At 41.6% G+C, this 26,512-nt stretch overlaps 1 protein-coding gene across 1 annotated transcript in view; it reads left to right on the forward strand.

Annotated features, from left to right (window-relative positions):
- Nucleotides 1-26,512, forward strand: part of TPK1 (thiamin pyrophosphokinase 1) — a 512,062-nt gene that overhangs the window by 29,544 nt on the left and 456,006 nt on the right. The window lies entirely within an intron of this gene.

Raw genomic sequence — 26,512 nt, forward strand, 5'->3', positions numbered from 1 at the left:
AGCACCATGTACAGCTAGGTTGTTATATAAATAATAGTGAAAACTAGCAGTAGCAAAAAGTGTCTCTCTAGTGGAATAAAAATCTAACATTGTATGTTCATTATAAATAAACACAGTTTGAAAAAAGGCGACTTTTAATAGGCTTTTTTTCTTCTGGGTTAATCACAAGATCCATCATTTTATGTATGGAAAAAGAATAAATAAAGTGTAGCTGGCTGTTTGTTAGCACAAACAAGAATGGATCACAACAAAATGGAAAGGAAAAAAAATGAGCTTCACAATTCATTCCTTGTTGTAAGCCCGTAGGGTTGCACTGGAGATGAATTTAACTCATTGAGCCTGATTCTTATTTAGATACACAGAATAAAGAAACAGGCACGCATGCAAGCTCTGAAGAGCGTGCGCATCTGAACGTACTGATGAATCTCACGGCCATCACGTACACATTTCAAGCTGCTAGCAGATAATGGTTTAAAGATTTGACACATTAAAATGGGAAGAAAATGAAAATCTGCATCAGAATATGTTTCAGAACACAAAGAAGTATTTGAAAATTAAAAAAAAAAACACAGGAGAAAAGGATGAAGTTGAGTGTATGCACTGCAAATGGTATGACCCAATTATTAAATGTAAATATTTATAGGCTAATAGTTCTAAGTCTACAATAGTAAACTGTTTATTCAAATGAAAAGTTTTATTTGGGGATTAGAGATATATTGTTTTCTTAAACTCGGAGATGGCATTGTGTTTTGAGTTCTGTTTTAGTTCTGCAGCAAACCACATTGATGAACGGAATTCAGAGCATTAATCTACTGAATATTTCCCCCCCGTCTTTCCGTTCACCAAAATAAACCCCGATATTTACCCAGAAAAATTATTAATAGTTATTTGCACTGATTTCCACCTGTTTTTGTTGTGGTGGTAATACACACTGATAAATTCCTGAGGAAAATAAAATAAAATATGAAAACAAAGGCCCTAATAATATCACAGCTCTAACCAAAACAGTTAAATCTGTACAAAATTTTGTGTGTCTCAAATATCCCAATAGACCCAAATATCAGAAGATGTATTATACATTCAGGAGGGTTGGCAACACTGCGCTCACCCCAGGATCAGGGCCTTAATTTATTACTTGGTACTAGGCCTACCAAGGGATTAAAAAATTAATTGTGATTAATCGTGCGGTTAAACATATTAATTGTGCGATGAATCTCGCTGTTAAACAAAATAGAATACCATTTATTTAAATATTTTTGGATGCTTTCTACATTTTTCAAATATATGGATTTCAATTACAACACAGAATACAAAGTGGACAGTGCTCACTTGATATTTATTTTTATTATAAATATTTGCACTGTAAAAAACAAAAGAAATAGTATTTTTCAATTCACCTAATAGAAGTACTGTAGTATAATCTCTTTGTCATGAAAGATGAATATACAAATGTAGAATTAGACAGCTGCAGTGGCACAGGAGCCAGCAAACAGAGCTGTAAACTGGGGAGCTTGAGTGGGAGTTTGCAAGGGGAGCTTGAGGGGAAGACTAAGAGAGCCAGGCAGAAGAACAGACAGGCTAATGAAGGGAGTGTGTGGTGGTCTGGCAGTGTTTTGGTGCTCGGGGGTTTGTGTTGCTGTGGGTGGTGGTCTTTTGGTTTGGTTTGTGTTTCCCGGACGGACTAACAGGACTTAGGTGAGAAGGCTATGACAGATACAGAGGCAGCTGTGGTAATGACCCAAGCTGTGGAAGACCCAATGAAGATGACTGGATGTGGAAGCTGCGGAATGTACATGATCCTGGAGGGGGTACCTGAAAAGAGTTTCGTCTGCATGAAGTGCCGCCTGATAGAGCTGATGGAAGAAAAGATCCGAGGATTGGAGATGCAGGTGGAAACTCTGGTTGAGTTTAGAAGGGGGTTCAAGCAGATGATGGAGCAAAGACATGAGGAGGCTGAAGGGAAAAGCTCAGACTTGCAGGTGGAAGCAGGACCAAAGAACTCTGAGGGGGGACTGCTCGGTAAGGAAAGTGGATGGTGGAAGCATGTGACTAAGAGAACCAGGCAGAGGAAAAGACGGGCTAGTGAAGGAGAGAAAGAGCTCAGGAACAGGTTAGCGGAGTTGGAAAATGAAGAAGGGGCACAGCAGGTGGTCGCTGAAGGTGAGAGGGCAAGGAAGAAGAGAAGAGCAGCTAGTCCTATAGGAAGTGGGGAAGAGTCAACGGAGGTAACAACACCAAATATGAGCCCCAGGAGGATACGGGATGGGTTGTGGAGGATTGCAAGGGACAATAGGAATCGAGAGGACTTGAAGCCAGAGGGAACGGGATAGACTGGAGAATCACACCATCACCAGGAAAAGGCAGGTCTGCGTGATAGGGGACTCCTTACTGAGAAGAATAGACAGGCCTGTAACTAGAGCTGATCCGGAGAACAGAAGGGTGTGCTGTCTGCCGGGTGCTAAGATATGGGATGTGGACCTGAGGCTGAAGAGGATCCTCACAGGAGCGGGAAAGAATCCACTGATTGTTCTTCATGTGGGAACAAATGATATGGCTAGATTCTCGCTGGAACGTATCAAGGGAAACTATGCCAGGCTGGGGAAGACGCTTAAGGAAATCGAGGCTCAGGTCCTCTTCAGTGGGATTCTGTCTGTTCCTAGAGAAGGGCAACAAAGGTGTGACAAGATTATGATGATCAACAGATGGCTCAGGCAGTGGTGCTATAAGGAGGGCTTTGGGATGTATGGCCACTGGGAAGCATTCATGGACAGAGGACTGTTCTCTCGGGATGGACTTCACCTGAGTAGGGAGGGAAATAGACTTCTAGGATGGAGGCTGGCACAACTGATTAAGAGAGCTTTAAACTAGGAATTTGGGGGAGATGGTTGGGAGATGTCCAGGTAATCTCCATGCCGGATTTTAACATTGAGAGGGAAGAAAACGAAGTAAGAAAGGATACAGCCATGGGTAAGAGAATGGACATAAGGAGGAAGGGTAGTGTAGATACCAGTCTAATAGGTGATACTGGCGGTAGAATGTCTGTGCCTAATCAGGTAAAGAATGTGAGAGAAGCCAAACAGCAAAAATTAAGATGTTTGTACACTAATGCAAGGAGCCTAGGTAACAAAATGGAGGAACTAGAGCTATTGGTGCAGGAAGTGAAACCAGATATTATATGGATAAAAGAAACATGGTGGAATAGTAGTCATGATGGGAGTACAGGTATTGAAGGGTATGTGCTGTTTGGGAAAGACAGAAATAAAGGCAAAGGTGGTGGAGTACCATTGTATATCAATGATGAGGTAGACTGTAAAGAAATAAGAAGTGATGGAATGGATAAGATAGAGTCTGTCTGGGCAAAAATCACATTGGGGAAGAAAGCTACTAGAGCCGCCCCTGGGATAGTGCTTGGGGTGTGCTATAGACTGCCGGGATTCGATATGGATAGAGACGTCTTTAATGTTTTTAATTAAGTAAATACTAATGTGATTATGGGAGACTTTAACTTCCCAGATATAGACTGGAAGACAAGTGCTAATAGTAATAATAGGGCTCAGATTTTTGTGGATGCGATAGCTGATGGATTCCTTCACCAAGTAGTTGCTGAACCAACAAGAGGGGATGCCATTTTAGATTTGGTTTTGGTGAGTAGTGAGGACCTCATAGAAGAAATGGTTGTAGGGGACAAGCTTGGTTTGAGCGATCATGAGCTCAAACTAAATGGAAGGATAAACAAAAATAGATCTGTGACTAGGGTTTTTGATTTCAAAAGGGCTAACTTAAAAAAATTAAGGAAATTATTAAAGAGAAGTGGATTGGACTGAAGAGCTTGTGGATCTAAAGGTGGAGGAGGCCTGGATTTACTTCAAGTCAAGGTTGCAGAAACTATCAGAAGCCTGCATCCCAAGAAAAGGGAAAAAACTCATAGGCAGGAGTTGTAGACCAAGCTGGATGAGCAAGCATTTCAGAGAGGTGATAAAGAAAAAGCAGAAAGCCTACAAGGAGTGGAAGATGGGAGGGATCAGCAAGGAAAGCTACCTTATTGAGGTCAGAACATGTAGGGATAAAGTGAGAAAGGCCAAAAGCCATGTAAAGTTGGACCTTGCAAAGGGAATTAAAACCAATAGTAAAAGGTTCTGTAGCCATATAAATAAGAAGATAACAAAGAAAGAAGAAGTGGGACCAGTAAACACTGAGGATGGAGTGGAGGTTAAGGATAATTTAGGCATGGCCCAATATCTAAAAAATTCTTTGCCTCAGTCTTTAATGAGGCTAATGAGGAGCTTAGGGATAATGGTAGGATGACAAATGGGAATGAGGATATGGATGTAGATATTACCGCATCCGAGGTAGAAGCCAAACTCGACCAGCTTAATGAGACTAAATCGGGGGACCCAGATAATCTTCATCCAAGAATATTAAAGGAACTGGCACATGAAATTGCAAGCCCATTAGCAAGAATTTTTAATGAATCTGTAAACTCAGGGGTTGTACCGTATGACTGGAGAATTGCTAACACAGTTCCTATTTTTAAGAAAGGGAAAAAAAAGTGATGCGGTAACTACAGGCCTGTTTGTTTGACATCTGTAGTATGCAATTTTTGAAGGAGAAAGTAGTTAAGGACATTGAGATCAATGATAATTGGGACAAAATACAACATGGTTTCACAAAAGGTAGATAGTGCCAAACCAACCCGATCTCCTTCTTTGAGAAGGTAACCGATTTTTTAGACAAAGGAAACCCAGTGGATCTAATTTACCTCGATTTCAGTAAGGCATTTGATACGGTTTCACCTGGGGAATTATTAGCTAAACTGGAAAAGATGGAGATCAATATGAAAATTGAAAGGTGAATAAGGAACTGGTTAACGGGGAGACTACAACGGGTCATACTGAAAGGTGAACTGTCAGGCTGGAAGGAAGTTACCAGTGGAGTTCCTCAGGGATCAGTTTTGGGACCAATCTTATTTAATCTTTTTATTACTGACCTTGGCACAAAAAGTGGGAATGTGCTAATAAAGTTTGCGGATGACTCGAAGCTGGGAGGTAGTGTTAATACAGAGAGGGACCGGGATATCCTACAGGAAGATCTGGATGACCTTGTAAACTGGAGTAATAGTAATAGGATGAAATTTAATAGTGAAAAGTGCAAGGTCATGCATTTAGAGATTAATAACAAGAATTTTTGTTATAAACTGGGACGTATCAGTTGGAAGTAACAGAGGAGAAGAAGGACCTCGGAGTATTGGTTGATCACAGGATGACTATGAGCTGCCAATGTGATATGGCCATGAAAATAGCTAATGCGTTCTTGGGATGCATCAGGCGAGGTATTTCCAGTAGAGATAAGGAGGTATTAGTACTGTTACAAGGCACTGGTGAGACCTCATCTGGAATACTGTGTGCAGTTCTGGTCTCCCATGTTTAAGAAGGATGAATTCAAACTGGAACAGGTACAGAGAAGGGCTAATAGGATGATCCGAGGAATGGAAAACCTGTCTTATGAAAGGAGACTCAAAGAGCTTGTTTTGTTTAGCCTAACCAAAAGAAGACTGAGGGGAGATATGATTGCTCTCTATAAATATATCAGAGGGATAAGTACCAGGGAGGGAGAGGAATTATTTAAGCTCAGTACCAATGTGGACACAAGAACAAATGGATATAAACTGTCCATCAGGAAGTTTAGACTTGAAATTAGACAAAGGTTTCTAACCATCAGAGGAGTGAAGTTCTGGAATAGCCTTCCAAGGGGAGCAGAGGAGGCAAAAGACATATCTGGCTTCAAGACTCAGCTTGATAAGTTTATGGAAGGGATGGTATGATGGGATAGCTTAATTTTGGCAACTAATTGATCTTTGAGTATTAGTGGTAAATATGCCCAATGGCCTGTGATGGGACACTAGATAGGGTCTGAGTTACTACAGAGAATTCTTTCCTGGGTGTCTGGCTGGTGAGTCTTGCCCACATGCTCAGGGTTTAGCTGATTGCCATATTTGGGGTTGGGAAGGAATTTCCTCCAGGGCAGATTGGCAGAGGCCCTGGGGTTTTTTCGCCTTCCTCTGCAGCGTGGGGCACGGGTCACTTGCTGGAGGATTCTCTGCACCTTGAAGTCTTTAAACCACACGTTGAGGACTTCAGTAGCTCAGACATAGGTCAGGGTTTGTTATAGGAGTGGGTGGGTGAGAGATTCTGTGGCCTGCGTTGTGCAGGAGGTCAGACTAGAAGATCATAATGGTCCCTTCTGACCTTAAAGTCTATATGAGTCTGTGAGTCTAATTATGAAAAAAAAAACCTGCATTCAAAAATAAAACAATGTAAAACTTTAGAGCCTACAAGTCCAGTTCAGCAGTTGCTCACACAAACAAGTTTATTTACATTTGCAAGAGATAATGCTGCCTGCTTCTTAGGGTATGTCTACACTACAGGATTAATCCGAATTTATATAATTCGAATTTAGGAAACCGATTTTATAAATTCGAATGTATTCGGCCACACTAGGCACCATTAATTCGGTGGTGTGCGTCCAAGCTACCGTAGTAGCATCGATTTCCAGAGCGTTGCACTGTGGGTAGCCAATAACATCTAATTGCCAATAACATCGAATTGCGGCCACACTAACCTTAATTCGGATTAACAATACCGATTTTGACGCTACTCCTCTCGTCGAGGAGGAGTACAGAAATCGAATTAAAGGGCTCTTTAATTTGAATTAAATGGCTTTGTTGTGTGGACGGGTCAAGCGTTAATTCGAATTAAAGCAGCTAAATCCGAATTAAAGTCGTAGTGTAGACCAGGCCTTATTTACAATGAAAGTGAGAACAGGCGTTCTCATGGCACTGTTGTAACCGGTGTCACAAGATATTTATGTGCCAGAGGCACTAAAGAGTCATATATTCCTTCATGCTTCAACCACCATTACAGAGGACATGAGTCCATGCTGATGACGGGTTCTGCTCGATAATGATCCAAAGCACTGCGGACCGATGCATGTTCGTTTTCATCAGCTGAGTCAGATGCCACCAGCAGGTTGATTTTCTTTTTGGGTGGTTTGGGTTCTCTAGTTTCCACATTGGAGTGTTGCTCCTTTAAGACTTCTGACAGCCTGCTCCACACCTCATCCCTTTCAGATTTTGGAAGGCACTTCATATTCTTAAACCTTGGGTCAAGTGCTATAGCTATCTTTAGAAATTTCACATTGGTACCTTCTTTGCATTTTGCCAGATCTGCAGTTAAAGTATTCTTAAAACGAACACGTGCTGGGTCATCATCCGAGACTGCTCTAACATGAAATATATGGCAGAATGTGGGTAAAACAGAGCAGGAGACATACAATTCTCCCCCAAGGAGTTCAGTAGCAAATTTAATTAACACATTAATATTTTAACAAGCATAATCAGCATGGAAGCCTGTTTTCTGTAATGGTGGCTGAAGCATGAAGGGGCATACAAATGTTTAGCATCTCTGGCATATAAATACCTTGCAATGCTGGCTGTGAAAGTGCCATGCGAAAGCCTGTTCTCACTTTCAGGTGACGTAAATAAGAAGCGGGCAGCATTATTTCCCATAAATATACACAAACTTATTTCTTTTAGCAATCGGCTGAATAAGAAGTAGGACTAAGTGGACTTGTTGGCTCTAAAGTTTTACACTGTTTTGTTTTTTGAGTGCAGTTATGTAGCAAAAAAACCCCTTAGTTTTGTAAGTTGCTCTTTCATGATAAAGAGATGGCACTACAGTACTTGTATGAGGTGAATTGAAAAATACTATTTCTTTTGTTTATCATTTTTACAGTGCAAATATTTGTAATAAAAATATAAAGTGAGCACTGTACACTTTGTACTCTGTATTGTAATTTAAATCAATATATTTGAAAATGTAGAAAAACATCTAAAATATTTAATAATTTTCAGTTAGTATTCTATTGTTTAACAGTGCCATTAAAACTGCAATTGCAATTAAGTTTTTTATTGTGATTAATTTTTTTGAGTTAATCACGTGAGTTAAGTGCGATTAATAGATAGCCCTACTTTGTATTTATAAATGACTTTTATCAGGAGTATGTGGTTAAATTCTGGACCAGATCTAGCCTTGATGGCACAGCTCTCATTGACTTCACTGGGAATAGTGTTTGCTTCTGTTATGGCTGAACTGTTATGGCTGGTACAGCTGAAAACATACCTTATGATTGCACTCTCAGCATTCAAACAAGTAACAAGAAAACAACAGTAGAAACTATATTAAATGTGGATCAATAATTTTGAATTATAATGTTGTGAGCAGACATTGCTTGTTCCCAGAGAAGTTAGCTGTAATGTGTGGATATGTTTTATGAATTAGTACAAATAATTTCAACTTGCACATGCTCCAGTTTTTTAATAGCTTGGCAGAATTTGAAATGAAGCTCTTTTATTTTAGTATCAAACAATTTATGGTGGCAAATAGAAAAACTGACTTAAATAGAACCGTATAGAGAGAGCGAATGTGTGGGGAGGAAAGCAATTTATGCCATTGTTATAGGAATATTTTTGTTTTGAACCTCTAGTGTGTAATATGAAGTTTGGAACTGAATTAAAATTTCTCTCCATTCGTAGCTAAGAAACATCAGAATGAAATTTAAATTGCAAGATAAATTATTTTAATATGACATAACTCAAGTTATCTACTACAAAAAAATCTACTGTTTTGCATTTACAATCAGAATTTTTTGTTTTAAAAAGTCTCATAAAAAAGTCATGCTGCTATGCTGAAATTTTTATTAATGATGTCTAAGATAATAACCAACTTCATTTTGTGTGTGTGTGTGTGTGAGAGAGAGAGAGAGAGAGAGAGAGAGAAATAAAGCTTGGAGCTGAAGTTGGTTTCAACTCCTGAGTGAGAGAAGTATTATAATTTATTTTGAATGAATGTGTTTATTTATAGGAATTTATATGATGCTGTAGTGTCTGTTGGGATTAATTCCAAAGCACATTGAAGTCAGTGGAAAGACTCCCATTGACTTCAGTGGACTTTGGATCAGATCTTTGGGCCCCTACTTAGATAAGCACTTATATGAATGCTTAAATCCATCCCTGTTCAGGAGAGCAGTTAAGCACATGTTTAAGTCCCACTCAAGACAGTGAGATTTAAGCCTCTGATTAAAATTAAGAACTTAATTAAGTGCTGTCCTTCAAATCTTAGTATCCTTACTCCAAAGAACCACCGTTCTTCCTGTACCATCGATACACTGGGGTTAATGGCAAATAAACCATTGAAGGAGGCATCTCTCTCAAAAATATGTTTTGTACGTATCTTTATATTGAATTATAGCAAAGTGATCTTATTCTTGATAAATGCTCTTTATAACTGTGGGTATTTTCCTCCCCTTTTTCCTAAATCTTCATTAGAAAGGATTGCAGTTTTATGTTGCATTCAATTATGGTATAATTTGCATAATGTTGATTGGAAGTGGTTTGAAGTAAAAATGTAAATTGGATTCAGCAATCAAAAAGGCTGATACTAAACACTGTAATTTTTCTGTATACAGAAAAAATATTTTATGAACTGTAAAATATGCAGATAGTGGAAAAAATCCATTAGTTTAATAAAGCTTGCAATGAAATGGATATACCTTAATACAAGAGTGTAGATATTTTTGCCTTTAAAAAAAAAATTGTATTATACCTACCCATTTTAGAATGTGCATTGGGACGCTAACGCATTTCTTCTATTACAAGTGTGTATTTTTCCTATGATATTTTAGGAGGGGGAAAAATGAAAATATGTTGAGAACTAACTGTAAGCAAATAAAATTGATGCTTTTCTTGAAGGATAAAGGAAAGGTGATGGAGTTAATTGCGTACAGTTCCAAGTAGATTTAGAACTAGCAGCAGGAAATTAGCTGTTGTGTGAAAACAGCATGAAATGTAATTCAGAGCAGCTGTCTAATTTATCAGCAAGAACAAACTGCTCATGTTCTTAAACTGTACTCAATTACTCCATCCACCCTTCTTTGACCTGTTCAGCCTGCTAATGTTTGCTTAAAACTAAAAACTAAAGAAAGTTTTCCAACTTTTTGAAATAAGCCAAAAGAATCCCTTTAGTTTCCCTTACAATATCCTTTCATTCATTTTTCAATTCATACCCATTCTGCAGCCATAGTTTCTTTGCAACCGATAGATGAAATTCTCTACTTAGCAAGGCAGATTCAATAAAGTCGTATTCTTTTGTGGATGATTTCAAAATATTACCAAGCTGGTGGCATGCAGCACCATGCGAGGTTTTATGCTATCGAAAATAACCACAAACCTTGAGATAAAAACTATATCTTGCTGGTGGTCTGTTGGGAATGCTGTTTGAATGTATTATTGTAATATTTCCTCCTACGCTGACACTGGCTCTGTTCTTCTTGTTTTTTAAAACAACTCTTTTAGCTCTACTCCCTCTACATACTGCACAGAGATTAAGCAAAATCAAATCAAATAAAATAGGGTCAGACCCTTGGCAAGTGCACGTCAGCATAGCTTCACTGACTTCAATGCAGCTGTGCTAATTTACACCAGCTGTGGGTCTGACCCAAAAAGCTGCTCTTGTGAATATGAAGTTTCGTTGCCACAGAAAGAACTACTTTTAACAGTTCCAGAGTTAACAGTTCAAGTTTGTATGTTGATTTCTTTTTACATATGGAGATAGCAAGTTTTAATAGCAATAGAAACCATTGGCATTATATTTTTATCCATGTCTTTGCAAAAAAAATTCTATAAATAGATCTGGTATGGATGAATCTTGTGGGGAGCTGAAATACCTATGGTAGTATTAAACATAATAGAGCTTAGCAACGGTCCCATCTGTAGTAGAGAATGCTACTATGCTGCGAGACCAGATAACAATATTAACATGGTTCAAATGTGGTTTTGTTGTATAGATGGGATTTGAACCATATTTTGACTCATTTATGATACAGCTCAGGGGGCTTTGGTTAAGCTTTCACATGATTCTTAAAATGTGTAGGTCATATCTACATGGTAAAACTGAGCCATGTTTTGACTCTGTTGGAGGACAAAAATGTGTAACCTGGTCTCTTGATATAGCTAATTGCTTTTGTAGAGTAGAACGGTCCTTAGTTAGACTTCATGCTTTTGAGTCATATAGGATACTTTTATTTTCATTCTTGTTCTTGAGAGCCAGTTTCTCCTGCTTTAAACTTAGCTTAAGTTGAGTTAAAGAAGTGGGAGGTTCCGAGGTTTGTGATTGCTTAGATATCTTTGGGAACAAGTTCTAGATTTGTGTCCAATTGCTGAAGAAGTGCTCTCTCTCTCAAGGTGAATAGTTACAGTGGAAAGAACTAGTGTTGGGAGGTTTATGGCAGTATACCTCTACCTTGATATAACGCTTTCCTCGGGAGCCAAAAAATCTTACCGCGTTATAGGTGAAACCGCGTTATATTGAACTTGCTTTGATCCACCGGAGTGCGCAGCCCCGCCCCCCAAGAGCACTGCTTTACCACGTTATATCTGAATTCGTGTTATATCGGGTCGCGTTATATCGAGGTAGCAGTGTATAGACTTGAGGCATTTCCCCTTGACAATTTAGGTTAATTTCAGGGCGTGGTCTTTGAAGATGAAGTCCAAAATCTTACACCTGAGCTGGTATTCAGTGAGGAGGCAATGAAAAGAGCCGAGCATGGATGTGATATTCTTTCACCAGCCCATATTACTGAACAGACAGGCTTCTGTGTTGTGAACCAGTTGTAGCTTTATCAAGGTTGGTGGTTTCATTCTTAGGAGAGAGTATCGACATCCTGGTGTTTGTCTTTGCGATGGCCGGTACCTTTGCAATACCAGAGATTGAACACGAGGCATCGAGAGCTTGAGAGCATGAGTCTCTAATGGCTAGAGTTAAAGAGCCAGATTCTCTAGCTAGGGGATGTAGTAGCAGGCCCACGTCGTCTCTGGATTGAGTGCAGAGTGGGACAGGTAACACACACTGACCAGTAGGTTACAGATTCACCTGTTAAAAATTTGTGTAAAGCAGATATTAAATTATTGCATCTTCATAGCCATAAGTGCTTAGTAGTGATCTCTGCTTTGGGTGCCAGTTTATGCCTCCAATGAGTGTTTCTTTTCAATGAGATTTGGGTGTATGTTGTGGTTGTGGGTGAGCTGGACGTGTGCCAACTGATGTCTGACAAGTGTGCTCAATATCCATGCATGCCTCTTATGCCATCTCCCTCTATTTGCATCCATATAAAATGTCTTAATTTGTAACAAATAGACAAGGGGTTGGCAACCTTTGAGAAGTGGTGTGCCAAGTCTTCATTTATTTACTGTAATTTAAGGTTTCGCGTGCTAGTGACAAATTTTACATTTACAGGGGCTGGCAGATGGAACCCCAGACTGGCAGCGGGCTGAGCGCGGCCGGTGGCCGGGACCCCGGCTGGCAGGGGCCGGTGGATGGAACCCCAGACCGGCAGTGGGGCCAGCCTTGGGTTCTGTCCATCCAGACCAGCAGCGGGCTGAGCGGTGTCGCCGGCCGGGAAGCCACTCAGCCCGCTGCTGATCTGGGCTTCCGTCCACCAGCCTTGCTAGCCGGGGTACCGGCCGCCGTCTCTGCTCAGCCCGCTGCCAGCCCGGGGTTCTGTCCATCCAGGCAGGCAGCTGGCTGAGTGGGGCCAGCAGCCTTGAACCTGGCTGGCAGCAGAGTGCCACTAAAAATCAGTTCACATGCCACCTTTGGCACGTGTGCCGCAGGTTGCCGACCCCTGAAATAGACCAAAAACCTGAGGATTGTGTTAAAAATTTAATCAAGCTGGCATGTGAAGGAACTCAAATCATGTATAATATTTGTTTCAGTTGATCTATGCCCTCCCAGTTGGTGTCATGTTTGAAAACATTTTTGTGAGGTGAAATGTAGCAATCCAGAGATGTGTAACAAGGTTTTGTATTAAAACCTGTTCTGTTTTAATTGCTCTGTTGTGTATTGTCAGAAAGCTTCCTACCAAAGTTTGCTGCCTAGTGGTGACTAAGTGAAAAATAAAAGTGGAATTGAATAAAGTTACAGTGGGACATGCAGTTTTTCTCCATGCTTGCCTATGGAAAGTTGTTAGACCCACTTATCCAACAGCAAAATTGTAAGCAAAATTCTCAGTGTTTTTCCTCATCAAACACATTGGACCTTTGGGGGAGAGCTGTTAAAAAATGTTCCTTGCCCACTGCTTGGACAGTGCCACTCCTTATGCTGAAACTCTTCAATAGCATTTTTCCCCCCAACTTGCATCAAGCTCAGTTTTTTGCCCATGCCTTAAAGGCTCTGCACAACTCTATCATTTTCTTCATCTCAGTCCATGCTCCCTCTGCTCCTCCAACCCTGCCACCTCATTGTTCCCTTTTGTATCCTCTTCCCACTCCTGTCTGCATGCCTGATTTCCTGCTACCTCTTGAACCTAGAACTGCCTTCCTTGCTCATGCATCCATTCTTTCTTACCTCAAATTCTTTCTTTCAAAGACAGTTTTTCCGTGAACATCAGCATTAATTGGCTATAAAAATAGACTGCTTTGGAATCAAACCATCTGTCCTTCCTGTGCACCAAGGGTCTGATTTTTCCTCTCACTAAACACTGCTATAAATCAGTTTATCTTGAAGCTGCTCCAAATGTACCAGGTGATCAGATTCAGGCTCACTGTGTAACAACTGTATTGGTGTCTGTCCTGTCACTGCATACAGGAGCCCCGGAAGCTCCCTAGAAGTGGTGGAGCCACCGGTGCCTGAACTGTGGCCCCACCCCCTGCTCCGCCTCTTCCCCGAGGCACTGCCCCTGCTCTGACTCTTCCCCAAGGCCCCGCCCATGCACTGCCTCTTCACCCCAAGGCCCCTACCCTCTGCTTACTCCTCTCTGCCGCCCGTCCCCCCCATCACTCGCCCTTAAGGCAGGTAAAAAGTGATGGGGCCATGGCCTCCTGGTACCCCCATTCCGGCACCCCTGACTGCACATTGTCATGGACTCTGGAATTAGTCACGTCCAACTCTCCTGTGCTCTTGGGAGAATTACTGCGAAGTGGGACATTTGAGGAAGAAGAGGGTGAAAGGTGGAAATGCTGAAATTACCTCTCCCTTCCTTAAAATGGGCAGGATGTTGTGTAGGTTGCTCAGCCCTGTGAGCTGTACCTGTAACCAAAACCATTAAAAAAAATCCTGCCAACAATTGTTTCTACAGTCACTCAGTGACGTGGTTAAATGACACCTGAAACATGGGTAATTTAAAGTAAATGCTACCTAAGAAAAGCCTTTTTCTTGCAAAACATTCACAGGTACAGAGTTTCTGATACAAACGTTTAAATTCTATATGTTTCTCAACCCAACAATTCCATCTCATTTTACAACAAATTTTATATAAGCTAAAATTGCTGAGGATAGAGTTTCGGGGCCAGCTTTGAATCATTTAAGAACTCAGGCTGTAAAGAGATTACTGAGCCAATGACAGATTTGTAATTGTTCCCAGGACATAGAAGAGAAGTATCTGAGAACTGTAGGGAAACAAACATAATCCTAATCTTAAGAATAAGGACCTGAAGGGATTGGAAATATCTAGTAAGGTTGTCTTTAGTGGCAGATGCGAACAGTTTTGATTTGCCACATTAATTGTATTTTTAAGGTAGGTCAGATGAAGCAAATGCAGTTGAGAGAAATTCTGTGCCTATAATCATGGTTTATGTGTACATCAGGAGAAATCTGGAGAAAAAGCATGAACTTTGTTGTGACAAAATATGTCAAAGTTATGAAATACATGTGTCTGAAAGCTCTCCATCAGCTAAACATAGTCACATTTTTAAGTACACCTCTACCCCGATATAATGTGACCCGATATAACACGAATTCGGATATAACGCGGTAAAGCAGTGCTCCCGGGGGGCGGGGCTGTGCGCTCCGGCAGATCAAAGCAAGTTCGATATAACGTGGTTTCACCTATAATGCGGTAAGATTTTTTGGCTCCCGAGGACAGCATTATATTGGGGTAGAGGTGTACATACTACATTGATTACAATCACAAATGGACATATCTGTTACCTGGGCTTTTAGGCTCAGTTCAGCAAGATACTTTAAACACTTTTCTTGCCTCTGTTTAGGCATGTGAGTCGTTTCATTGACTGCAAGGAGGCTACTCGCATGTTTAAAGTGAGATAAGTGCTTAACTACCTTTCTACATTGGGGCCTTTAAGATCATCCTCAGAAGCCTGAATGGAGCCTGAAGCTGAACAGGAAGTAATTAGTCTTGAACTCTGTAATGATGTGCTCAGAAAGATTCACACCAGTTAAATAGCAGGCAGCCACATAGCACTTTTAAAGAGTAGCCCTAAATCATTGTAGCAATTTACTCAGGAGATGACAAAAGGTGTTGATGGCAATTAGGAGGTCTATGTTAGGGAGGAATAGTCACAGTCTTTTTTTAAGAAACTGCAGAAATGGGGTTTGTGAAAATCATTTTGCAAAATAATTATTTGTTTTGTTTTTAATTAGAACTCTCACAAGTTGAATAAATAGTAGGAAATTGCTCTACTCTATAAGCATGAATATATTTTGAGTGAATCAGTCGTGACCAAATTATAAAAAACACATACAGTAGTTTATTCTTGGCCATAAAAGCAGGGAATCTCTACACAGAAAATATATTGTATAACCAAAAGGGATTTTTAGCTCCACAGCAAAGCAAACTACATAAACAGAAGATATTGTTTGGAAATAAGGAAGAATCCAACCGGCGAGTGTTGGATATCAGTGGCGTAGCCAGGTTCTGAGTGTAGGGGGAGCAAACATAAAAAAGGCGCCCCCCCCCTTGGCTCCTCCTCAGGCCACGCCCCCCTTGGCTCCTCCCGTTTCCCCCCCAGATTAACCCCGGGGCCCGACTCAGGACTCCTGCGGGCTTCCCGGGGGTGCGGATACCCCCGTCCCCCCGCGGTCCCGGGAGAGTCTCTCCTGCCCAGCCCGCTCTGCAGGTGTCCCCCGCGGGGCTGCACCACCCGGCCCCACCCACGGGGTCCCGTCCCCCTTGCCCCGGGCTCCAAACTCCTGTGCCGCGCCAGAGTCTGTCCCCGGCTGATCCCGGCTCCGCGCCGCGGGCGGATCCCGGTTCCGGCTCGTGAGTCTCTGGCCGAGCCTCGCTCCATGCCGCTGCCGGGCCAGGCTGGGCCCTGACCCTCCTGTCGCTGTCCGGGGTAAACACCAGCCCACTCCCGGCGCTCGGTGCGCTCCATGCGGGGCTCGCCAGCCAGGCGGCCTTAAAGGCGCTGGGCCCTTTCGCCTCCCCCTGCCCGCCGCGATGGGATGCGGGGGCCGCGAGCCACTGCCGGGAGATGCTGCTGCTACCGCATTAGCAAGGGGCGGGGAGCGCTTGGCCGCCCAGCCCTGAGCCGCCGCAGGCAGGAGGTGGCTGCGGCGATGTTGGGGCCACGCTGAGCGTGGGGCGCGATGGCCGAGGAGCCGGCCCCCTCGCTTCTCCGGCTGCGCCCGCCGCCCCCCCACCCCCATGGCTCCTCTGGCCGTGCTGCCCCCAGCACCGGCCCGGCAGGTGCCGCCTTTGGAAAATGTGCTGAGGGGAAGCGGCTGCTTCCCCTGCACCCCGCTAGCTACGCTACTGTTGGATCTGAGCATTAATTATGAATATAGGTATGCAGCAATGCTTGGACATGAAATTTCAATGCCTCTGGAACCAACACGGTCAACATACAAGTGCTAAAGTATTTTGCCTAGTCTACACCTAAAACTTAGGTTGACCCAGCTACGTTGCTAAGAGCTGTGAAAAATTTCATGCCCTGAGCACCATAGTTAGGTCAAGCTAACCCCTGGTGTAGACATATGGCTAGGTCAACAGAGGGATTTGTCCATCGACCTGGTTACCACCTCGCTGAGAGGCTGATTGCCTACATTGACAGACAAGCCTCTTCCATTGATGTAGGAAGTGTCTAAGTACTATGGCAGCACAGCTGCAGCACCATAGTGTGACTGTAGTGACCTTGAAGTCGTTACTAAGCCTTTATATTTGAGATTTTAAAAACTTATTCCTACTTAGATACTTCAGCGCTACGATATGAATTTGTCTTACAGAATTCAGAACATTTTTAAAATGCAGGTTATTTCCCTTTTTTGTTGATTGAGTGTGCAGAGGTAGCATGGGCCAGAGGATTCATTCATGAATCATTGGACTGGGACTCTAGCTGCTACTCTAATACAAATAATAACAACAATACTGCAAAAATGTCCAGTAAAAGGAAAAATTATAATAACAGTATAATGATACTTAGTCTTACATAATGTTTTTTGTTAGTAGATCTCAAAGTCTAAAGTGCTCTAATCCTGTCTGTTTGTGTTTTTAAAAGGCTATCACCACGATCTCTGAATGCATTCACTGTGGTATGAGTGCTTTATTATACTCTTGCCAATCCTGTTTCAAGTCTGATGGTAGTTAATGACCCCTTGTCGTCATTTGGGTGTAAGGACACCAAGGTCACAGGGGGAAAAATGAGCGCAGAAAACATTCCTATAGTGTAGTATGTGATTTGTACATTGAAATATCTCTCTTAATTCTCCGTAAGTTGGAAATACCATGATTTGACAGAAATATAGATCACTTCACTATGCGGTAATGAATTCTTTAGGAATCATAATCAGTCGGAAACTGTGCCAAGAAGCAGAGAATTTTGTCTTCAGCCATCGAAAAATGTGCGTTGTAAAGCTTATTGTCTCTATTGGCATCTATCAAGCCGCTTGCTAGAAGCAGCAGAGGCAGTAAACAAAGTATGTTGGAGGAAAATTGTCCCCCATGGGGAATAATTTAAAGTGCTGCTTTCAAAAGACATCAAATTACTTTCCACTGGAATACTAGAAATATGAAGTACCTGTGCCAGGGGAGCCGGCTTCATAGATAGCAACGCTGCTGTATTCACTGAAAATGTCTACAACTAATGCTTGTCTTCACATCTCACAGCTATTGCTCCATATTGACCTCAAGTACATGCATACATTTCTTAGCATCAATATGCTTAGATAGCAGAGGTGTGTAGTGCCCACACATACCTATGTTCCAGGTGTCTAAGAGCTCCACAGGGATATTATTATTAGTAATCTGGTCCAGCCAGGTTAGTCATGGGTGACTACGTGACCACTGCCAGTCTTTGACTGGGTAGTGCCCCCTCCTTACCTCCAGTCCAATTTTCAGAGCTCGATAGGTTGGGACTTTTGTCTCCAAGGCAGGCAAAATGACCAAACAAGGGCCAGCTGGCTAATGATGATGACTTCAGTCCTCTCGAGACCAGTTCTCAATGATACATCCCTATTGCTGATAAAGTCAAACCATCTTATACTCAGTGGTTATCACTGGCAGTGCATATGAAATGGCTCCATGCCTTGTTTAAGCAACATCCACGTTTCAGATCCATATAAGAGGATCAGAAGTATTTAGGTTTGATAAATCTGTTTCACCTTCTTTTGGCTCCAGAACCTATTTAGGTCCTTCTTGGCTGAGGTGGCTAAATCCATTCTCCTTAGGATGTCTGGCTGACTGTGCCCGTTCAATGACTATCAGCCTAGACAGCTGAAGTCATTCACTGTTTTCACCATGTGACCTGACCCACAGCTGTCTTGAATCTCAACTTTTGTGCCAACGCTCTGGATTTTTGTTTTTGCCCAAGAAACCCTTAACCCAAGAGCAGCTGCCTTATGCTGGAAGCTCTCGCATCTTTGAGATCATTTGTGTCTGGACCAAAGAGGACAACCTAATCCATGTAATCCAGGTCTGTAAAAGAGGTTGAACTGACAGTTATATCGATATTTGTGGAGCTATGTTCAAGGAGGCAATTCATTGCGTTGCAGAACAGGGCTGGTGCCAGGACACATCGCTGTTTCAGCCTTGATCTACTGTGAAACCTGTCAGACCTATGGGTCCCCCAACGCACCTCTGCCCCGTAGTCATTATGTAGATCTTAAATTAGCCTCAAGAGGATGTCAGGAACACTGATGCCTCATGAGGCCTTCCACAAGGCAGCTGCATTGACAGAACTGAAGGCTGTTTGAGACTACTGTGCTGCTGTCAGAGGCCAGTTAAATTCACAGTGGATTTCAGATAAAAGATGGAGAGCAAGTATAGTGCCCATTGTAGATCGCCTAGCAGTGAAGCCCGATTGCCCTGGGTGATGGTATTTCATAAAGAGAGGCTGGAGCTGGGTGAATAGGACATGTGTGAAGATTGCTCCAGAGACTAGAGAGCAGAGTTATTGGCCTATAGCTACTGCACACAGTGCATGTCCCCTTATAGAGCAGGATTAGGATCCCTTCCTTCCATGCTGCAGGTACCTTCCCAGTAGTCCAGGCTATGGCAAAAAAAATGGTATAATGCTACTCTTAGGGGCTCTATGGCATACCTGAGAAGTTCAGGCATTATGCCGTCGGGTCTGGCAGCACACCCCTTTCACAAGTTTCTTTATGGCAGAGCAAATCTTGTCCAACAAAGGTACATCTACGCAAGTTTTGGGATCAGGTATTGAATTTGCTGCTAATGGATCCAGATGTGGACATGGAGTCACTTCAGAATGGTTAAGTGTAGGCTCATAATATTCTTTCTGTCTTTGCAGGACTTCTGGGGGTTAAGCATGTTTTACCATCAGTCTTGTCTTGTTTAGCAACATGGATCATGTGCAATGGGAAGTGGCAAGGGGACAGAAAAAAAAGTCTGGTGTTGTAAAGAGAGGCTTTTACATTTGAGCCACATGCAGTATGCCCATAATAGATTGGCAAATACAGTGTAAATGCTTGTGATATATTGTGGGGATTGCAAACACAGCTCCTTGTTCTCTCACTTTCTTGACTTGACAGTGTCTCTTTTCTTCTTTCCATGGCTGGATATTTCATATGGCCCAAGTGATGAACTGACCTACCTGAAAACAGAATTACTACCCAGTTTTCTCAACAAAAAGCTTTGCATCCTCTAGACCAAACTACTCAAAGGGCTGTACATACACTCATTTGGAATATATTTTATAAATGGGATGTAGAGGCAGACAGTTGGGCAAATCTTGCCCTAGCTATTGCAAGGAGGCAGAACAGATGCATGGTCTAGTATATCTTTTGCCCCAGGAATCCTGCCAGGATAGGATCCGACAGGCCAGGCTGGAATGGTGTATTGTGGGTGCATGTTGTTGCTTCTCTAAACAGAAGAAACTTCCATGATCACTAACAGGAAAGGACAAGATTGAATCCCTCATGTTACAGTTCATACAGCACTGCACACTTCTAGCTTTAGGAGATGCTCATGATTTAGTCATAAAATCATAGAATATCAGGGTTGGAAGGGACCTCAGGAGGTCATCTACTCCAACCCGCTGCTCAAAGCACTAAGTCCACTAAGTGAACTAGACTAAGAGATGGAACATTCTTCATTTTTTTCCTTCTTTTGGGCACCAAAAACCTCATGTTCTGCTCTTTCTGAAATTAGATTGGCCAGGTCTCCACGAGAAGTAGTGGCTGCATCAAAGCAAGGCAAATCTTTCATAAGAGGCAGCCCTCTAATTAAAGAACATGAGATTTGCTGCCAATTTTCTTACTAATTATTTATTTTGATTTAGTTTCAAAAAACCCTGCCATCCAGAATTCTGGGGGAAAATACAAAATTTGTTAATAAACAAAATGTACAAATTGAACTAATGTTCAAATCTAGCAACCCTCTCTGATCCCTCCAAAATGAGTCTCCTATCATCTAACTGGCCCTAACTCAGAAAAATCTTATTTATTATAAATTTAATATTGCTGACTTATTATAAACACTTTACAAAGATTTCCTAACTGCAAACTATGCTCAAAATCATTAACACAAATAAATGATATTTACAAACCTATGTCTTAAGGTGGGTGACAGGTTAACTTTAAATGGACAGTTTGGTTTTTATCACAGAAACAGAACATGTATATTAGGATAATTATAATTTTCTACATTATTAGGCAACGGGTTCCCATTTGTTTTCAATGGGAGTGAAATTGGGCTATTAGGAAAAAAGGACCCAATTCTCTAGGTCATTCCTCATATAATTAGACTTATGCAAAAAGCCCCATTGCAGTGTTGCAACCCAATATTTTAGTATTGCATTTAGTTAACTTAATTTATTGTTTTTAATTGCTTTTTATCAGGAAGCACATCACTTAGTGAATGGAACTGTTTTGCAAGGAGAATGTCACAGTCACCAAAATAATTGAGATAGTGACATTCTATCTCCTTTTATATTCACACCAGTCTAGTGCTCTATATGGATGTTCCAAGAACAAGCCTGCCATTTAGTTTACTACTGAGTTTACAAAGGATCCCTCTGCTAGATGGCTAGTTTGGGCGAGATTTTCAAAAGGGTGCATGCAAAATTGGTGTATGTATGCATGCAGGTCAGTTTTTGCAAATACAGCAGTCAGGTATGTGAAGAGCGTATTACCCATTTTGAAAATCTGGCCCCTTATGGGCCAACTAGTATTTTAGTATCTTCTAGCTATTGACGGTCTGATAATGTTCTGAACAATTTTGATGCTGTCATACCGGAATAATGTAAATTTTCAAAAAAGTGACCAGACTCCTGAATCCACGTTGATCTGAAATTCATGGCTTTTAGATTTCATGGGGATATTCAGAAAGTGGAAATGCATTTTAGGTTCCTTCGTTTGTTTTTATGATGGTAGCATTTGGTGCCAAATGGGGCATTTTAATCACCTTTTTAATGCAGAAATTGCTTGATTTTTAGCATTCCACATCACAGAACGGAGGTAATTAGAAGAAAAGATTCATTTGCTTGTCTGTAAAAGTGCACTGAGCAGCCTAGTGGATTGTCATTTGAATTTCAAAAATACTTGAAGTACAGGTTTATACTTATTTTAAAAAGTGACTCATCAAGAAAAGTTTTGCAGAGGTGAGTACCATATATAATTATATTTTGTTGGCGGTGAGATTGGCTTTCTGAGGAACCAGGAATTAGAGTCTCCACTGTCTTACTCCAGTTTGACACCATCTAAACTCCATTGATTTACACCACAGGTGCTAAACTTCTTAAATTCAGTTGCTTACCACAATTGATTGGGCAAACCCATCCAAATAGTGTCTTTCTTTAGTAAAATAACAAAATCATGTTAATGTACAGCAGTATGGTTCTGGCAAAGGTAGTAAAGAAATGCATGTTGTTGAATTATTGAGATAAAAGAACTTGACTTTTCATAAAAATGATTACACTAAGGGAGACCTAGCAAAAGTTACTTCACAGTATTCGATAATAGCTGGCTCATTACTCCTGATGGAATTCTGCACCACTGTGCACACGCAGAATTCATGTCCCCTGCAGATTTCTTTGCTTCCTCACAGAAAAATTACTTTTGACTGTCAAACAAAGGGAAGCCGCAAAAGCAGTCATGCACCCCTCCCCAGCAGCACAGGTACATTGATTTGGGCACCCAGAGCAGCCTGTGGAGATGTAAATGACCGCTGGGGTATGGGTGCGGGGCTGGGCGAGCGTGCATGCCTGGGGAGATGTCAATCACTGCTGGGGGTGGGGCTAAGGCTAGGTCTACACTACGGGGGGGGGGGGTCAACCTAAGATACGCAACTTCAGCTACGTGAATAGCGTAGCTGAAGTTGCGTATTTTAGGTCGACTTACCTGGCTGTGAGGACGGCGGCGAGTTGACCGCTGCCGCGCCGCCATCGACTCCGCTTCTGCCTCTTGCCGCGGTGGATTTCCGGAGTCGACGGCAGAGCCGTCGGGGATCGATTTTATCGCATCTTCACTAGACGTGATAAGTTGATCCCCAATAGATCGATCGCTACCCGCCGATCCGGTGGGTAGTGAAGACGTGCCCTAAGTGTGCGAGCAAACAAGACTTTGTCTCTCTCGCTCGCTATTGCGGCACACCTGACATGGAGGGGCAGGGCTTTGGGGTGTTTCTGAGGAGGTAGGCATGGGGCAGGCTCTGTCCATTCAGGCAGGCTGTGTCCCTCAGGCAGAGCAGAATGTAGCAGCCTGCCTGCTTAGTCAATTGTTCCCACTGTTCTTAGTGAATCCCCAAAAGATTTAATGCTCCTTTACATTGCCAGAGTGGTGTATGGAGCCTTATTGTAAATGACAGTATGGCTTTATAATGCTTATGGTGCTTTAGTGATTAGAACTGGTCTAAATTTTTGGACTGAAATAAAAAAAATGTGCTCATGAACTGTTTACTACTGACCTTTCTGAGATGGTTAGTAGCCAATATAAATTGTGAGTTTGATTTCCCCATCCCTCACTTGCTCTTCAGTTGCCTATGATGTAGTACTGAGCATATGGCTGCATATATTTGACTAAGAACTAGAAATAACGGATCAAACCTAGTTACATTACTATTAGACAAAGAGGGTTTGGGGATTTCCTCCAATGCTTCCCACTCCCATTCTCCATCCATTGTATTGTAGTTTAAATACATCACCAAAATAATTGAAACAGGCATGATTATATTGTGTTATTTTGACAAATAAAAGATGCAGAATTTTAAAATATTGTGTGCAGAATTTTAAATTTTTTGGCACAGAATTTTTAATATTTTGGCACAGAATTCCCCCAGGAGTAGCTCACGTAGGCATGTCTAATGCAGCTCTTAAAGGTACATGGGTTGAGCGTGCATTCTTGTATTGGTTATCTCAGACTAGAGGACTCCAAAAGGGCCAAAGATACTCAGTGAACAGAAAAAATAGGCTGTGTATTAGCAGGAATGGAGGTTTTGGGCTAAGGTGGTTGTCTGGCCAAGCTGAAATGCTAGAAGGAGGGTAAAGAGTTAAAAAGAGGAGAAACAGATGAAGGGCCGGGAACACGGGCTTAATTGAAGGCTGAATTATCTCTGTGGAGCTTTGGTGCTGCTGTTTGCTGTCCTTGTTCAAGGTGAACAGGGCTTGTATACATATTGTGAATAAAACATACTAGATGGAATCTCTGTGATACTAATTTCTTTTTTACCCATGAAACTGCCTGCTTTAAAAGACCCAACCTGTTCTTTTAACCACATGTCAGGCAGAGCAGCATGAAGGTATGTGGTATGTATAGGACCAAATTTTCACAGTTGGGTACATAGGGTGAAATCCTTTCCCCACTGAAATCAGTGGCTCCTGACAGGATCTTGCCCATGGACTTCGATCCAGCAAAGCACTTATGCACTTTTTCATGTGCTTTGCTGGATCAGGGCCGTAATCATGCCTGCCTAAGAGATTTGCAAATACAAGATGTGTGTAAATTAAGTATGTGCACTTGTACTTGGCCAGTTAGGTGTCTAATTAGCCACGCACCGATATTTGATTTGGTGCACAGCTCACATTGCCAGCATCTTCAGAGTCTCAGCAAGTAACACCAGGGGAAACCCAAGTGGAGAAGACTGCATTTGTGCAAATGAGTGATATGTACAACTGCACATACTTAATTTTGAAAATTTCCCTGTATGCAACCTCACATAACTATTAAATAAGGGTCACCAAATATATTTATCCTTGTGGCTGATAAAGATAACAAAGAATTGTCAATGATAAAACTGATCTTAAAAGAAATAGTTATTGGCCACTGTGGTCAATACTACCTCCATTTTGATGTAATCATTTCAATTATGGTTGTCATTAGTATGCACATCTTGTGTATTCTAAAGAAACATTAACTGCTGCCTGCATTCTAACTGGTTCTATTGAGAGAGGTAATATGAAGGCTGTCAGGACAGCAAGCAAAAGTAGTGGATGTCTGTGGGCTTAAGTGCAAGCTGTGAATTTATAACCAATGGAACTTTTTGCAATGAAGCATGAAGAACAGCAAAGATACTGACAGTATTAAGTTCTAGAGTTTCTCTTTCCTTCATTGATTTTTATTGTGTTTATTATATTGCTTCCAGGCATATGTATTTTCATTTTCCATTAGAACAGCCAGTAGTCTTCAGAGAGTCAGGCTGGTATAAGTAGCACCCATTTCATTAAAAATGGTTCCCTTTACACATAATGGTGACTGTGATTATTAAAAAAAATATTTTTAAATAAATAACTTGACATTTGCTATTAGGCCTCAAGGCTATTATGTTTTAAATGCCATTTGTTCTTCATTAAAAAGGCTTTTCTTTTTTAAATCCTTGGCTTATTCATATTAGAAAATTTTATTTGGCTTTTTGATTTAAAAAACAAAACAAAACAAAAACCTTATTGAATTGGTCTGCCAACTGAATACAGCATTATCATCTCATAAGGCAAGATATGTTTAGCCAGTTGTTTTTTCTCCTCATTGGCTTTTAAATAGAAGCCAATGGGAGTCAAAATAAGTTTGATCTAAACTGTTAAGGAAATTATGAACTTTTATTAAAATTATATTTTATATTCCAAGTACAAAATTGACATAGGACAGCTGTTTATTTCTTCTCTTCACCATTAGTGATGCTGTTCACATTACTCCACATTGACGTTTGAACATACTATATGAATAAGTCACTTGTATTTCATATGTTTTATTTATTTTAACTACATTCAGATAAAATTTCAGCCTCCTATTAAAAATCTATATCTGCTGGAGGCATATGAAGCTTGTAGATTGGATCAAATCTGCAGTTTATCAGCTCTGACCTTGGTAATGGTTATCACAGCCATCAATGAGAATCACAATTTTGGGTTGGTTATTTTTGGGGTGGGGGTGGTACGGTGGCCGTGTAGTAGTCGTATAAAAAGCCTAAAAGCTGTTAAAAAATAACAATGTGTTTCCAGAGGAGATCTCTTAAAGTGAACTTGGATATAGTTAACATCCAGTTATAGTGCAATATAATGAAAGTCCTTCATTGTTTCAGTGCACTAAAGTACACAGCCCTGGTCTACCCTACAGAATTACATCGGTATAACTACATCACTCATGGGTGTGAATAATCCACACCCCTGAGAGATGTAGTTATTCTGACCCAAGCGCCAGTGTAGGCAGCACTATGTTGGTGGGAGATCTTCTCTCGCCAACATAGCTACTACCTTTCACAGAAGTGGATTAACTAAGCCGATGGGAGACGTTCTCTCCTGTTGGTTTAGTGTAGCTTCATTAAAATGCTACAGCAGTGCAGCTGCATCGGTGCAGCTTGCGCCATTGCAGCATTTTAAGTGTAGACCTGCCCACAGATTGCAAGATATCCACTTCTCCGGTGAAATTCAGCCATAGTGCAAAACCTCAACAAAAGACTCTCTGAATCTCGTAAGTCCCACATTGGGGCTGCTTGAGGAAGTCTGCAGGCAGTGTAATTCCACAAAGAGGCCTCTACTCCCCTTGGGTGCCATAGGAAGAGGCCCCTGGGTCACTCCTATGTGGGCCTGCATGGAGGGTATTAATTGGGAAAAATGATCTGCTTCTTTATAGATCCAATGGCCACAACGTACCGAAGAAGTCACCAGGAGGGGCTGCAGCTGATATTCAAGTCTCATAGTCTTCAGTACTCTGGCTCTAAGTTGTGGAAATGTATTTCACTTCTGTAAAGCCCCTGCACATCACCTACACAGGGCCTT

This window comes from Emys orbicularis, chromosome 2 (assembly GCF_028017835.1).
Source record: "Emys orbicularis isolate rEmyOrb1 chromosome 2, rEmyOrb1.hap1, whole genome shotgun sequence".
In the NCBI taxonomy this organism is placed as follows: Eukaryota; Metazoa; Chordata; order Testudines; family Emydidae; genus Emys; species Emys orbicularis.